This window comes from Pleurodeles waltl, chromosome 6, assembly GCF_031143425.1.
Source record: "Pleurodeles waltl isolate 20211129_DDA chromosome 6, aPleWal1.hap1.20221129, whole genome shotgun sequence".
NCBI classification, from domain to species: domain Eukaryota; kingdom Metazoa; phylum Chordata; class Amphibia; order Caudata; family Salamandridae; genus Pleurodeles; species Pleurodeles waltl.
This window is the reverse complement of record NC_090445.1, coordinates 233,719,814-233,736,233: the sequence shown is the minus strand read 5'-3', so window position 1 is coordinate 233,736,233 and position 16,420 is coordinate 233,719,814.

Here is a 16,420-nt window from a genome sequence, read left to right as displayed (position 1 = left end):
ATTTTGCCAACTTGCATACATCCTTGGCCTCAGGGAAGAAGAGGTCATCAGACTCTACCATCTGAAGCAGGAGTCCACTTTACGGCTGCTCCACCAATTGCTCCTGACATCATCGCAAGAGTGGAAAGCCACACAACCATACCACCCAAGACCTGGCTGTCCCACACATATTGGCCTTGGGATCATTCCAGACAAACTGCTGCACAAGTGGGTGGTCTCTCCCAACCATCCCTTTCTGCCTTCCTTCCTATGGTCCTGGACTCCATCATCTGCCTCATACCCCACCACATTCAGTTCCCCAACACCCAGCAACTGCAGCAGGAGACCAAGCAAAGATTCTATCAAATTGCTGGGTTCCTGCATGTGCTAAGTGCAATGGACTACACCCATGTTCAACTTGTCCCTCCTGCTGCAAATGAACACGTCTAGAGGAACCACAAACATACACACTCAATCAATGTGCAGACCATTGTGGACCACCATGGAATATTCTCCAACATCCTTGCAAAATATCCTGGCAGCGTCCATGGAGCCTACATCTTCAGACACTCAACTATCAACCAACTATTCCAGGATGGACAATATGGCAATGGCCTAATCATAGGTAAGCCAGCATACAATCCTTAACACAGACAACACACCAAATTTATGGGATAAACAATACGTACAGCACACCAAACATACATGGACTGGAAAACACAATATTTTGACAACAACACATATGTCACATGCCACACTACACTGCATTCAATGCACATCACCCTCACATACGCCCATATGTACAAGTTCTTTGCACCACCTGACTGACACTTTACATGACAGGTGGAGCTATGACCCCTTTCCATACAAAAGCTGGGGTCAAATCACTACGTGTCCAGAGGTTGACAACAAAATACAGATCTTTCACACATAACACTTACCAAGGAATAGCTCAGCTATGTGTCTTGCATTGGCCATGCCACAGTCAAACAATTCACATATTGGCATTGCCCACATGTATCATGCTGTAGAAACTGGAGGCAGGATCAATATATAATGCCACCCGAGTGGTGCCATCACCACCTACATATCACCAAAACATACCTGATCTAGCCATTGTATACACTTTTCCCTTGTGTGGTGCATAGTGCACCACACATTGAAATACAGCATCAGCATCTTTGAAAGATCATATGTAGGAAAGGACACCTCACAGCACACCAACAATAAAAACTGTAAATCCCATATCTCCTTACCATAATGCAAGGGTACCAACAGTGGACTGTTGCAGCTGAACTACTGCCAATGTACTTGTAGAGGCCATAAATGCATATGATTGAGGAGACATGGGATTTAGCCGGGCTAGACTGGTGATGCAGGGCAGTGCAGAAAAACACATCATGCCCTCTCCTGTCCCACAGGTGTCTGCAAACTCTTACATACATCACAATACATTCCCTACAACTGTGTCACACTGTGCATGTGAACGTCATGCATGTACGCATGTCAGTCAGCAATTGGCAACAACATTATGTGCAAGTGAGGCATTTCAAGGGCAAAGGGTTGGGATTCACATGCAACACACAGGGCGCAACATTTGTTTCATGGGGTAAAACACACAAAATTGGTACAAATTTACATAACCACTCTTCCTCAGGTCTAAAGTTAAGGGATTAAGGGCCACATGTTAGAAAGTGACAAAGCATCCAAAGTAGCTCCACTTTTTTTGCGCCCCTTAGCGCCCCCCTACCGCCAACATGTGTGCGCCATAATCAATATACGATATACCACAATGCAGAGTAGGTGCAATAGTGTCAAGATAATTGATGCCATTGATTGACTGTGTAGGATTAGTGCTAAAATTTTGGTGAAAATCCTGCTCAGTACATAGCAGCCCATTGCAAGCAAATGTGTGCCCTCTCTTAACACCAGCTCTGTGTAGGCATTAGAAGTAACCGCTAAAAATGACGCTTTGGAACCTCTTACATTCCTGTGCACCATTTTTCCAGTCCCCTAACGGGCGAACACCCCCCCTTGCATACATGATGCCTGGCACAGGCATAATGTGGCGCAAGGGGTTACAAAGAATTGCACTGCATGTGTAGTGCCACTTTGTAAACATGGTGCCGTCATTTTGGCCTTGATTTGCCGTCATTTTGGCCACATTAGCGTCAATCAAAATGGTGCTAATGTGGCACAATGAGGCTCTAGGTCCTCCTAAATTTGGGCCTCAGAGTAAAACATAGACAACACCGCACATATTCGGCATGGGTGAACTGTCAGACCAGAAATTATTTAACAATCACCAGGTCCCTTGTCGCTAGGCTCTCATTATTCTAATGAGAATACTGTATTTGAGCAGCAGAATCACTTGCACCATGGGGGACTGAGTCTAACCCACTAACCTAATCTCTACCCAAGAGCAGGGATGATTGGGCAGCCGAGCGCATGACACAATTGATTCCTGAGGGAAATCGTGGTCACTCAGATCACATCTGTTTCTCTCAGTTACATTAGTCTCACCTATACAAGGACAATCAGAGGCAGTATCTGTTTCAATAAGGTTTTTAATGAAGCAACTGCATCTTTGATAATATAGCATGTACTGCAATAACCAGGACAATAAAACATGACAGGATTAAAATAGTGACGAGGACAGTAAAGCATAAATATAACGCTACCATATTGTCACTAAAATCATTAAAATAATTTCTACCTAGGCTATGTTAGAGCACAGCATGTTAAGCTCTAGTTCTGCCTTTCAGGTTCCCCTGGGAAGACATCATCCCTCATACCTGAGCAAGAGACCTGTAGTCTACATAAGCAGCTGTAGCAAAACATTCAGCAATCAGCATACAGTTGTGGTCATCTGGCTGGAATCTCCCTCTAACGTGTATGGGACAGAGAAGTGTTTATATAATAAAACAGCTGGTGTTCTGAGAAACTGTCCCTACATAAGGCTGTGTATGTTTCTATGAAGCCTAGAGACAAAGTGTTACCATGTTTACCGGCAACTTATCTTACTGCAGCCTTGAGAAAAGCACAGAGTGAAATAAATGCCTTGTTTAAGAATACAGTGCTGACCTATGCAAAGAACAGCTAGATAGAAAGAAATAAACAAGACTGCAAATGTGGCTATTGTTAAAATAATAAATAAAGCTGCATAAAATATATTTAGGTTAAAGTGCACAGCTGCAGGCCTAGGTTGCTAAAATAACTGATATGGAGCTATACCTAAAATGGCTACACAACACCTGAAGCATAACCCATGATAGGAAATGGCACCAGAACACACCAATACAACCATCCATCCACAGAGGAAGACACAAAATACCAGATGTAAATCTGAATCACCACTCCACTTAAAACAAATATCTTCCATGGCACATAGCAAATAACAAATATGCATGTCTGACACTTTTTCTCAGATTCCTTTGCAGCGGACCACAGTTATGGCATCCAGCCATTGGTCATGACCCCTTTTGAAAATCCAACTACTGATGCTGAATGGGCTTACAATGAAGGCCACAGAAGGTCCAGGAATGTGGTGGATTGGACATTTGGCCTCCTAAAATTCAGGTGTAGGTGCCTAGTCCTTACAGGAGGAAGCCTTTCATATGCACCAACCCTTGTCAGCAAGTGATACTTGGGTGTGCTGTTTTGCATAAAATTTGTGTACGCACCAATGTCCCCTGGGATGAACAGGTAGATGTCCCCAATAAGAAGGATGACAACAGTGATGCACAACAGGAGGAGGGGGAACAACCAAACTCTGCTGCTGGAGTACGCAGAAAAGAACAAATTGTGAACAACTTTAAGTCATAGACACTGGTCGACACTGATTCACCATTTAACTACAGCAATAAAGGCTCATGACATACTCATTATCACCATCACATACCATTGTTATCTTGCCCATATCTCTGAGAGCATGACTACACCACAACAGTTGTAAATAACTTTAGAACACAGATCATTTTTTTATGCTAATGTGGCCCAACAAGGCCAAAACCGATGCACCAGATTCACAAAGTGGTGCAATGCATGCGTTGCGGCACTTTGTAACCCCTTGCACCACATTATGCCAGCGCCAGGCATAATGTATGCAAAGGGGGCGTACCCCCATTTTGGGGGCTGCAAAAATAGCACAGTGGAATCAAAGAGATTCTACTGCATCACTTTTCTGGCTAATTTTAACACCTGCTCAGAGCAGGCATTAAAAGGGGGTACACCATTGGTTACAATGGGCTCCTATGTAATGTTCAGGGTTAGGGCCAAAATTTGGGCTGCTAAACCTGAATAGTACATCAACAGCGTCAAATATTTAGACACTATTGACCCCTACCCTGCCCCATGGTGCGCCTTATTTTAAATACGGAGCACACATGTTGGCAGTAGGTGGACGCTAAGGGGTGCAAGAATGGTGTTGCAGCACTGGGCGCAGCGCCACTTTTCTTAAATCCACCCCATGGTGTGGAACAAAAAACTATTTAGAAGAATGCACTACCACATTAATGTGTGGGTGGAATGTAGGCATTACATTTGACATTGTCACACGCATATCACACAAGTGTGTTGGCTTGCCATATGCCTTCAGCAATCCTGGAAATACACATGAAGACAGCTGGTCAGATGTGTGGCCTAGGTAGGAAAATGGTAGCAATTACCCACAGTGGCAGGTTTGTGTCTGCTAGGTAACCAGGCAACGTCTGACTGACACTGTCACATGTGATAACTGAAAACATACTCCTCAGTGGCACTCACATGCTTGTACTACAGAAAAAGTGTCTATGCATACAGGTTCACACTTCCTATATATGTATATAATATACTTGGGAAAATAATATAAAAAGTTCACATATAGTACTACGAGGGTGCCAAACTGGTGCAACACCCAACCACCTCGGGTGTAGTTATGTCGAGTGAAGAATCAATCAACATGGAGAAATTGATAATGGTTGACCCAAGCACACCACAAGTGTCCAAAAGGTAAGTTAGACGCTATTTCGTACGCAGCACCAACCTTAGACGGCTTATCATGGCCGTGTCCACTGGACTTACTGGATTTACTCATTATCCTGCAGTCTTTAGCAAGACAACTTAACACTTTAGGTCACCCCGCAGTCGGGAACATTGCATAATTTCTGAAATATCAAATCGTTTGCGAGCATATGCATTGAGGAAGTCTTGATGACAAAACATGTGTCGGCTGTTGTCCACTGGATTGCTGTTGTTTACTGGATTCATGGTGCCTTGGATGAATAAGGCTGTTGTTCAATGGATTCATGGTGCCTTGGATGAAGAAAATTTCAACTTTATACAGACGCTTACTTGGGACTTTGACTGATACACTGTACTAAGAAACGTACCTTTTGGACACTAGTGGTGTGCCTGGATCAACCATTAGCATTCACATGTTTGACCAACAGAGAGTGACATACAAGGACAAAAACTCCTAAATGTCTAGGTCTCTCACACTCAGTCCAGCTTGGTATGTGCATGTAAGTCAAGCAATGTCCAAACAAGCCACATACCCTTGCCAAATTGTACATGTGATGAAGGAGACAGATAGGTTGAATGTCACATCTCCTAGCTGTCATGAGTAATCACACTTACAGAATACACTCATGGTGAATGTGACATAGGTTGAGGAATGCAGATGTGAATGTGTGCCCCTGTTGAATAAATGATGTGGAAGGACAGCTGAGAGATTCCATTATGTCACTTTGAGATCCAATATGTGAAGGTCACTCAGACACTACACAAGTGCTGTGCTGGTGTTCTGTAATGTGTGGGGGGTAGGCAAGTTGTCTAGCAAAGCCCGGAAATGGGAGGGATACTGTTGCTTAGCCTGTAGAAGAAGCTGTGTCCATCTACAAAGTACACAAGTCTGACTTCCTATGCTGTGCATAAATGAAGGGTCAATGTTGATGACAAATATGGGTATTGAGGGTAATCAGCAGAAATTATGCCAGCAATGTTGAACTAAAACCATACATGGCAAAATATACTGTCAATGTGTGTGAAGGGACACACAGACTAATGCTCACTGTACAACACAACAAGGTTTCCATCTAACACCAGACACATATTCCCAGAGAATATGTAGGTCAGTACATATTCCAGTCACATTGGCAATGACTACAACTATGTGCTTATCCAGCACAAACAAGTGTGACAGAAGCTAGTGACAAATGACAGTATCTGTACCATGGGTCTAAAGACATGACCCAGTTCCACAATCTATCAATGACCTAACCACGAATCATAGGAATAATCTCACGTATGTAGGCCAAGTCATGTCAAACCATAGCAAATGATGAGACATGTCCAACACAAACAAGCTGTCAGTCCCCAATACATAACTGGGCAAGCCTGACATCAACAACTCCAAAGGTGACAAAACATACTTGGCCATGGGACCACAAATGTGCAGGTGTAGGTCTGCAGGTGACTGTGCATCGCTGTGCCGATGATCGATCATGAGGAGATCCACAACCAATGCCCCCCCCCCTTTGGTCCCCAGAGGAGGCTACATTGACTTTTGACACAGTCAGGGGCCTGCTGTCTGTGCACAGTGAACTGAGGTGACCACAGACAACCTGTGTCAATACATGCAACAATGGCCCTGTGTGGGCGTACGAAGTGCCACTGGAGCACTGATGACCAGGGTGCCATCACTGCCTGAAGGCAGCCCTGCCATACAGATTGTATGCAATTATGTAAATCTGGCAATAAAAGTTAAGTGTGGGTCATTGTACATTCCAAGTGTATGTGCTAAACATATACTTCCTAAATCTTAGCACACGTCGCACTTAGGTGGGCCAGGTTTGGAGTTCTCTAGTTAGGTATGGACAAAAGGGAACAATTCACATATGAAAATGTGTATGTGTCACATATTTACTCACAAACCTATATGAGTACTATAAATGTTTCCACATAGGGAAACATAGTTAACACAGATATGAGTACACAGCCCTGAGACAATGGCCTACGTATATACATGCTCAAATAGAGAATTGGTATATGTCATATCCCTAAACACACCATGGGAGTATGAATCACTTATCACACATGAAACCTATCTTTTCACACACAAACATGTCACATACATGCCAACAATGACACGTCAGCATACCATCTCCAACAATTTGCATAGGGAGCTATACGTTACACATGTTGCTTTAAATCATGAAGTCTGGCCCTTAGAACACACCCGAGTGTGGACATACTTGCACTCTCATTTTCATGGGTTATTGTAACTTAACCCAGCCTTAATCAACAGCATCCTTTGCTAAAGATTTGTCAAGGGTATCATATGCATGAACATGTTTTGCACATTACCCATCCTATCTTATGCTATGAAACGTACAGTGGGAATTCTGACATGACAATGTATTAGACCCACAGTATGAGTTCCATCACATATGTACACTCACAGTATATATGTGGAAACCTGTATGTGGAAATAATCTTCATACACGTGCACATTTGCAAACAGTATCAATCTTCCCATGCATCACACACACCTACAAACATATGGTAACACATTCGTATATTACCGGTATACAGTGTAATACACAAGCATGCACATATTGCCCTACCATACAAACAACAAAGATGCATAGCCAAATGTAACTAGGAATATGAATCTGGGTGCCCTGCCAACCTTCCCTCCATAATCCACGCATGCCCGTCATGCGTCAAAAAAATGACACATATGGTACTTCTCCATACATTGCAAATCACTACAATGACACCCAAACCTGGGTGTCTAATCTACGTCCTCATGCCTTGTCAGGCTTTATGGAAAAATTCACACATGGCCGTCATGCGTAAAAAAAAAGACACATACCATAGTCCTTCAAACATCACATTTACAAAAAATGATGCCTTTCATCTGCGCTTCTAGTCTAAGTCGTCAGGCCTTGTGAGCCTGCATAGAAAAATCCACGCATGGCCGTCATGCATCAAAAGAAATGACGCATATCAGAAAAAGTGACACATACACCCAGGAAGTGACGTAATAGGTCTTCCTTCCTGCACACATGGAAAAGTGAATTTATTTCAGTTTTACTTTACAGTCTTGTAGTCTGTGCTTGGGAGATGTGGTGTGTTGGTTGTGCTGGTGTGAGGAGTTTTGGATTGAGATTGTTTTGTGCTGTGTCCTGTCTGTGTCTTGTCCATCCACTGAATTTTTTAATTTATTGTGCATTGTTATCCTGTTATTTTGTAGGTATTGTTAGGTGTCTGTCTTGGGGTAGTTAAGTTTGTTGGGGGATAGTTTCTTATTTTGGGAGTAATTAGGTTGCAGTGGAGGGAAACTGCAAGATGCCAGGGAAGGGGAGGATGAGTGGGAATGAACTTGGAGGGTTCATGTGGTTGGTGTGCCACTACCTCCCCAACATGGTGGCAATGGGTGCCCATGTCATGCAGGCGATGAAGCTGCACTGGGGCTAGGTGCTCTACCAGCTTCTATGCATCTTCTCGATGGAGCGCACAGACCACCAGTTGAAGCACCAGTGGGCAGACCTCATTGTCCGTGAAAGGAATCTACTGAATCATCTGGTGATTTGGGTCAGCAGACCTGTTGGTAAGTTCCCCTTCTACATAGCAACATCCGTATTTGCATGTGCATGACAGTAGGACATAAGGATTACTGCAGCATGTAATGACAAAAGTGAGGACAGCAAGTTTTGTGTCTCAGCCAGCCTGCATTCATTAGAGGTCAGCAATGCACCAGTTGCAGCCAATTTGCACATTCCTCTATCTGTACCATGTGTATTGCATATACATATTGAAGTGCTGAGAATGGAACACACATGTGTAATAGTGCAAGGGTTCATGTCCTCCATGGGCTGCATAACTGTGGAACTTTGTAAAGTAATATTTAAGTGATGACAAACATGACGCAGGGGTATTAGTAGTCATGGGTGTGTGTGTTCTGTGAGTCATGTATGTGCAGAGTGACAGAAAAAGGACACAAATGTGAGAAGTACTTACTGGCTCCTACCGCAACAACAGTGTCATTTTTTTTTTAAGGTAATGTGGCTGATGGGCGGCCTGTATTGCCACACCATATGTCAAAAGTTGTGCAATGCAAGCATTGTGGCTGTTTTAAAACCTGGTGGCACAAGATGCCTGCACCAGGCATGATGAATGCAAGGTGTGTATTCCTGCGGTAGGAGGCACACAAAAAATGAGCATTTAAATCTACTAGTTTCCACTGTGCCATTTTTGGAGTGAACCTAAATGCATGCCTAAGGCAAGTTGGTTAAATGACAATCCCATTGTATCTGAGGCATGTATGTATGGGTGAATACCTTATCTGTAAATGTTTGTGTGGGCTGACTATGTCTGTCTGACTAACATGTTATAGATGCCATTTGGTCATTCCTAAAAACTAAGCGGACTAGGTCACTCAGCTAAACAAGTGAAATGTGTAACAGTTGTCCATGCTTTTCTTTGTTCAACATTCACACAGCTATGTCTTCCAGTCATGTCTTGCAGGTGGGCCTCCACCCTACACTATTGGCAAGGATTCCCGTTTTGAAGACCCGATGCAGCCAGTAAGTGTCACCTTGTATGCCACATGTGTGGATAAGGGTTGTATATGAGAGAGTATGATGTGTGCAATACCATGTTCAAATGGCATGTGTGTCAATTAAGACACTATCACCTATCCTTGATTATCAACTTTATGTCTGATGGTATGTTGAGGATGTGGAATGAGTTGAATGATGCAAAGGTATCGACATGTGCTGCAATGAATTAGTGAGTCTTTGGAAAAGATGATTTTGCCCACAAACACAATGATGTCAGTCAAGATATGTGTCAGAGTTGTGGGCTTTTAGAAATGTATGGAAGTTGACAACATATTAGTCACAGCACATGTAACTGCACTGTGTGCCATACATTGCACACATTTACTCTGGACATGGTACAGTTTATGTACATGTGTTGAGGTCTCCAAGGGTCTTACAAGTGAGACACTTGCACCACTGGTGCTTCACTAGTGTTCAGAAATTAAGTGAGGCACCGGCCGTGCAAGGAGCTTTTTAAGAAGACCAGCAGTCAGTTGGGTACACACAGAGATTTCAGCTCTTCTCCAGACGGATGTGGGACAGGTCTACAAATTGTAGCAAACAAGATGTGTACAGAAGAACCTACATGATCTAATCATCATGATAAATTTGAGTGAGCATGGTCATATCATGTGTGTATGAGATGAGTATGGTGAATGTTAACCTGGTACTTAGGAGATGCATGAAGCTTGTGCATAGATAGGGTGCAACATTGGATAGCCGTTATCCCTGCAACATGAATATATATTGAAGATGCTTGGGAGGCAGATTGATATGGACTTGGCTCTTGACATTGTTTTAGGATGTCTGGGTGACAACATGTGTCATATGAAGAAACTGTTTACATTGCATGCTTGTTCTTCCTCTACCCAACACAGTTTCTGATAACATGTCCTCCTCATGTTTTAGCGGCCACAATGACTCCAGCACAGAAGAGTGCCTTTAAAAAGAGGGCAGAGTGGTTCAGGCACATCTGCCAGGTCCTGAGAGGTTACTGCAGGATGGGCAAAAGGTACAGAAGGAGAAGACATCGGGGTCATGGCAGGCATTTCCACATGGGGAACCAGCAAAATAGTCTACAACAACATCCAAGAAGAGTGTGACCTCAACGCAGAGGGTCATGGGTGTCATAGAAGGTCCCGCACCCTCCACATCCACAGCCCATACAACACTGGCATCCCAGCAACAGGCACCACCAGCTGACACTGTCTCTGCTTTTGAGGCAGATTTGTGCAAGGACATGATGGAGGTGAAAGCAAGGTTGGCCAAACCGAAGCAGGACAATGCAAGAAACTGTAAACTGTTAAAATACATCAAGAAGACACTGAAGAAGCTCTAAGTATGGACAGTGCCCTCTTCCCAGTACCTTCCCTTCCCCTAGTGTCCATTGTAAATAGTTTTCGTAGGTTTTAGGTGGGTATGCATAGGTTAGGTAGCACAGAGTAGGTTAATTTTAGGTAATAGTACAGTTAGGGGGTGGGATTTAGGCTTTTTATTGTTTTGGGGGTGTTGGGTGTGTTATGTATAGGGGTATATGTTTTTAATAAAAAAAAACAATACACAAAATATATATTTGTTTAGGCAACAGTTTGAGCTAGTCTATGTTTAGCTTTAGTTTATGTTGTCCTTCTCATCTATTCTCTCTTAAGAGGGGTGGGGGCCGATGTTTATTGTATGGTGTTACATGTATAAGATACATTTAGAATAGTAGATATAACTGTAGGGATAAGTTAAGATAAATTAGTAGAGGTTAGATCAGTATAGGCTAGTGTGTAGTCTATGTTTTTTCTAGGTAGTGTTTCTTAGTGCTAATAAATCTTGTTAGTTTTCTACAATATGGTGTCCAGGATGATTGACTGTCTGGGTTTTATCATGTCTGCACTGGCCACGTTAGACAGATGCCTTGGGGTATACATACTGTATTGATTTACATGTGTGACTATGTGTATCCCCTATGGCCAAAAACCTGTCTGATTGGGAGTGGTATGACATCAGCTACTCTGTACACTTTTCAGTGCAGTTCCTGGCACTCAGATTGTGTAAGGATATTATTTCTAAGACAGGCAATCATGCAACATCTATTGTTTGTGATAAGTTCTGTAACATTCATTCTTGAAACGTTTAGCACATTGCACTCCACCTCATTTGGGGAATGGATCCTGGCCCTTCACAGTCTTACATATGCCTATTTTGTTGGTCACATCAATGTTGTACTGGTACAATCATCATGGATGTTGCCAGACATGAACTGCCCATGCCAATGTGAACTTACATGGTACCTGTTTATTACATGCTTGGAAGACTCTGACATTTTATTATTGACCACAATGCTATCAGTCACCCTAATCGTATATGTGTGCGACTTTGTGTCAGACAGAAAGCAACATGTGTACTTCTGTTTTGTGGTCATTGTCCTAGCTTCACACAATGCATACATTTGAAACAGTTCATAGATCACTGCAAAATACAGTACATATGTGATTATGGTTATCTATTTACATGTGCAAGTTTTGTATTAGATGATGTGCAATGTACAGTTTACTGACCCCATGAGAGATCCCAAGCCATTGAATGTCCAGTCAGAGTCCAGGGGTGAGGGACATGTCATGAGATGTGTGTAGGAGAAGTGAGCATCAGTGAGGAGGTGTCCAATTTGACAATAATTAGGACTTGAGATTATGGCAGTCCAAGAATGATGGGTCAACAAGTTGGCAACTGCCACAGCACTGGCATGATCTTAATCACAGAACTAAAGAGATACTGTCCATGTGGCTATAGCTACTGGGTAGTTCTTCTGCTGAATGTTGTTCCTTCCACATCTTCATCCTCTGATGTGTGTGGTACCTCCTGTGCTATGAGTGGTGTTGAAGTTCAGGGGTGCCTACACACATCAGAGGATACAGATGTGGAAGCAAAGGTCCCGGCAGCTGCCATTTGTGGGAAAGCAAAAGGCATCACTGCAGCATGGAGGAACTGCTGGTTTTCGCAAAACAGCAGCTACATCACAGTGGTAGACAGACATGTTTTAAATGAGGGGGCCAGATCCCCCTGCATGGACTCCAGGACATTTTGGATGGCCCCAGCCTGTTGTCAAACATGCTGCTGCCACTTTGGGAGGGCAATTGTTCCAACCTCTGCCTCAGGACAGCAACTATATTGGCCAGGGAGTGCTGGAGTCCACGTAGTGGAGAGTGGGTGCCTCTGATGGAAGCAGAGGTGTCCTTATTTGGACTGAGGCACATCTGCACTCCCTCTAGGCTGGCCGCCATGGTCTACAACCCCATTCGCACCTGCTGTGCCAGCTCCCACTTCCTTCAGCTGTCCTCTGAAAGGTAATATCGGGTCCTCAGAGTCCAGGGCTGTGGCTGGACTGGTCGGTGCAGTGTGTTGGTTGCTGGGTGGTTCATGTGGAGACCCCGCAACACTGTGTGTTCTCCCTGTATCTGAAGATGGTGTCTGGAGGGAACACGGGACATCCTGGAGAGTGTCAGCATTGATGTTCCGCAGCTGGTTCTCCAGATTATCAGACAAATCCAGGACAGGCAGCTCTGCAGGAGATAAGCTTTCATCCTGTGCAATGAGATAATGAAAAGTCAAAATTGGACTGTGGTGGCCGTTGACATGTATCATCATTTACTTGCTACCGGTGGCTTTGTGACATGGTACAAACACACACATTAAGGTACACATTTATGGACCCCTAGTGGCACAGTGTGCCACCTGAGCATCATTTCAATTGGGTCACCATTGGCACAATCTGCCAGTCCACATTCCCCAGTGTGTTACCTCCACCTTGATTGCCTTATCATGGTCCTCTGCATATGTTCCACTTTCATTGGTTTGACTGTGTTCCATATGCATGCCATGGGCATTGTTAAGGATTTGTGCACACACCACAAATGTAGATGTATAGAATATTTAGCATTTGCTTTTAGAGATGTTTGAGTGAGTCACTGACTCCTCTGCCACCCTAAGTGTGTTGTTGGAGTGATGGAAGGGTCTGAGCTGTCAACATGCATCCTCTAAGCCACTTTGAGTCAGGTGTCCAGCATACTGCACCACCTATTGTGAGATTCAGCCACCTCGTCTGTATGTGTGCAAACAGGAATTTCTCCCTTCTCACAGAACAACACATGCAGAACATGCATTGCAGGTTTCCTTGTTACAGAGCTGCAAGGACGCCTGCATCGCTGAAATTAGTGTTGTTTTGCTGGAAGGTAGACCTTCTTGTTTGTACACATGCACACATGGTGGTCCATCATTACGTTCTGTGGTGCAGGATGCTGAACGCATTACTCAAAGTGGCTAAGGGGTGCATGTGGAAAGCCCACCCATGTCAATCACTCAGACAAGACACGTGAGGTGGCATGAGGACATTACACATTTTAAGTCTTGTTGATGTGTGGATGCATTGTGTTTGGACACCACATCAGGTGTGGCATGGTAGCCATAGTACTGGTGTCTGACATTGTTGTAATCCTATTATGGCCTACTTAAAATGTGTGTTGAAATCATCAGTTATTGTAAGTGGCAGACAGCATTCCTGTTAGTTTAATTTGCAGGATGTGTACCTTTCTGCACATTTGCATTAGGACCGGCAAGAGGGACACCTCTACACCATGCAGTTTGTGTGGCAAAATTGGTATTGTCTGTCATATGTTGTGACATAAACAAGGTTAATAAAGGGATGCTTTGACTAACAGTGACAACTACACATCCCTGCACATTTGACATGATGCAGCACAACACAACTAGCTGGGCTGCTGCACTGCATCTTTCTTCATAAATGGGTACATATGTGACACAGAATCCTGACACAGACATCATAGTGCTCTACCAATGCATCTTTTTGTTACTGTGCACTTTAGTTGTGGATAGTAGTAGCTCGTGAGTATCATGTCATGGTAATGCACCTTACATACCTTATCCTGTCCTAAATCTCTTTTTACCCTCTCACACCTGACACTGCATACAGTAGGCATTCCATGTGTATATTTGGGATCTTCCCATGCAACACATGTGAGACCCACCCACCTTCTGATGCCTTTATAAATATTGCACATCTGTATTTGGTTAGTGTAGTCCAGGAACTCAAGGGTGGTGTGTGAGTGACAAGTGGGTGTGTTACAGGTTTGGGCAAACTTTCTGTGTATTTGGTACATTGATCCCAGACCACCATTTTCCTAGCAGCACCCTTGACCCAGCCAACAACGCCATGGAACCACCATATTTACATTATTGGTCACCATGGTGGACATTTCCCCAGTAGCCTCATGATTTTTTCACCGTTGTGCTGCTTTACTGCAGTGGCACCATATATGATTTAACCAGTGCAGCAAAGCACAGGGAGGTCCATAGCTTAGAATGATTGCATCACTTTCACATATGCTTTTGGCAGGCCTCACAAATTAAGTTTACAGATAGCATTGTGCAATCTTTATGGAATATCTGCAACATTTGTTCTTCCCTCACTTCGTAAAAGATATTTCCTTACATTCATCATATATGGCACAGGCATATTGTGGAGCGAGGATGTACAAAGTGGATCTATGCATGCATTGTGTGACTTTGTTAAGGTAGCACAAGGGGAATGGGTGGCTTGAGTCCACATTGGCATCATACGAAATGATGCTAATGTTGCAGCAAGGGCTTCTAAATATGTTCCCCTATTGAGACAGTGAGACCACTTGTTGCTGATGTTATGCATGAAGGTGTCCCTTTGTGGGCGACACCACCCATTCCCAGTACACGGGCAACCTTGCTATTTGGTGACATGGCAGCTACTTGTACAGCAGCACAGATGATGATCACAGACATGCCCCATATGTTGTGTTTGATCACTTTTGTGGCTTTCTCAATGGTGCATGGAGGCATCTTGCAGTTCTTGTTGGCTCGCCCTGTGCAACAAGCGTTGTACAAGTTGCCCAATGAGTGTTACACATCGGCAGGTGGTTCAGTTGCAACAGTGCAGGGATTGATGTGTGGGTTGGGTAATGGTCTGTGCATATAGGGGGTACGGTGTGAGCGCATTAGAGGTATTTGGGTATTATTGTGTCCCGATGCGAGCCTTTTGCATGGACTCAGCATGTTCTATGTGCCTCCCCCTTCTGCCATTTGTTAGTGTCAAGATTGCCCCCCACTGCAACTTACCCTGCAGTTGTGCCAGGTCTTGGAAGTCTTCGGTGTCCTGTTCTGCGACTCCGGTAACCAGTTCCTCTGGGATTACCGCTGCCACCATCTCTTCCAGCTTATCTAGGTCCTCCTGGGGTGCAGGACTTCAACCTCCAGTCTGCAGTTCGGTCCCTGGCCAATTTCTCATTAGTTCTGTGCTTGCAATTCGATGACAGTCCTCTTCACCTCTGCCACAATGTTGACTTTATTGACGATTGACTGCCATATGGCGTCCTTCTTGCCAAATGGCAATTTAGCCATATGGCAATTTGGAGGTGACACAGACCTGCTGCTGGTGCTCCATCACCTCTCTGACCAAGACGTCATTCTCCTCCTCACTGAAGCAACACTTCTGCTTCCTTTTCTCCTTTGCCAGGGATTTTGCTGGTCCATCTTGGCTTGCATTAGGCTGATTGGGATCTCTCTGGGGTCTCTCCTGTCTTTTTTTTTAGGCTAATGCTGCAAAATATGGCTCTTTCACGATTAGCGACAAAAACATGCCGCTAATCATGGTAGCGCTACTTTTGCAGCATTAGTGTCATTTGTTCTTACGTATCGCAAAGGTTAACGTCAGTTTTAAAAAATACAATGCACAGATGACGCATGGAAATGTCGTTAGCCAGCGTTAATTTTTTTTACGCAGAACTGCACAGTTGTGCGTCATTTTTCCTAAATCTGGGCCATTG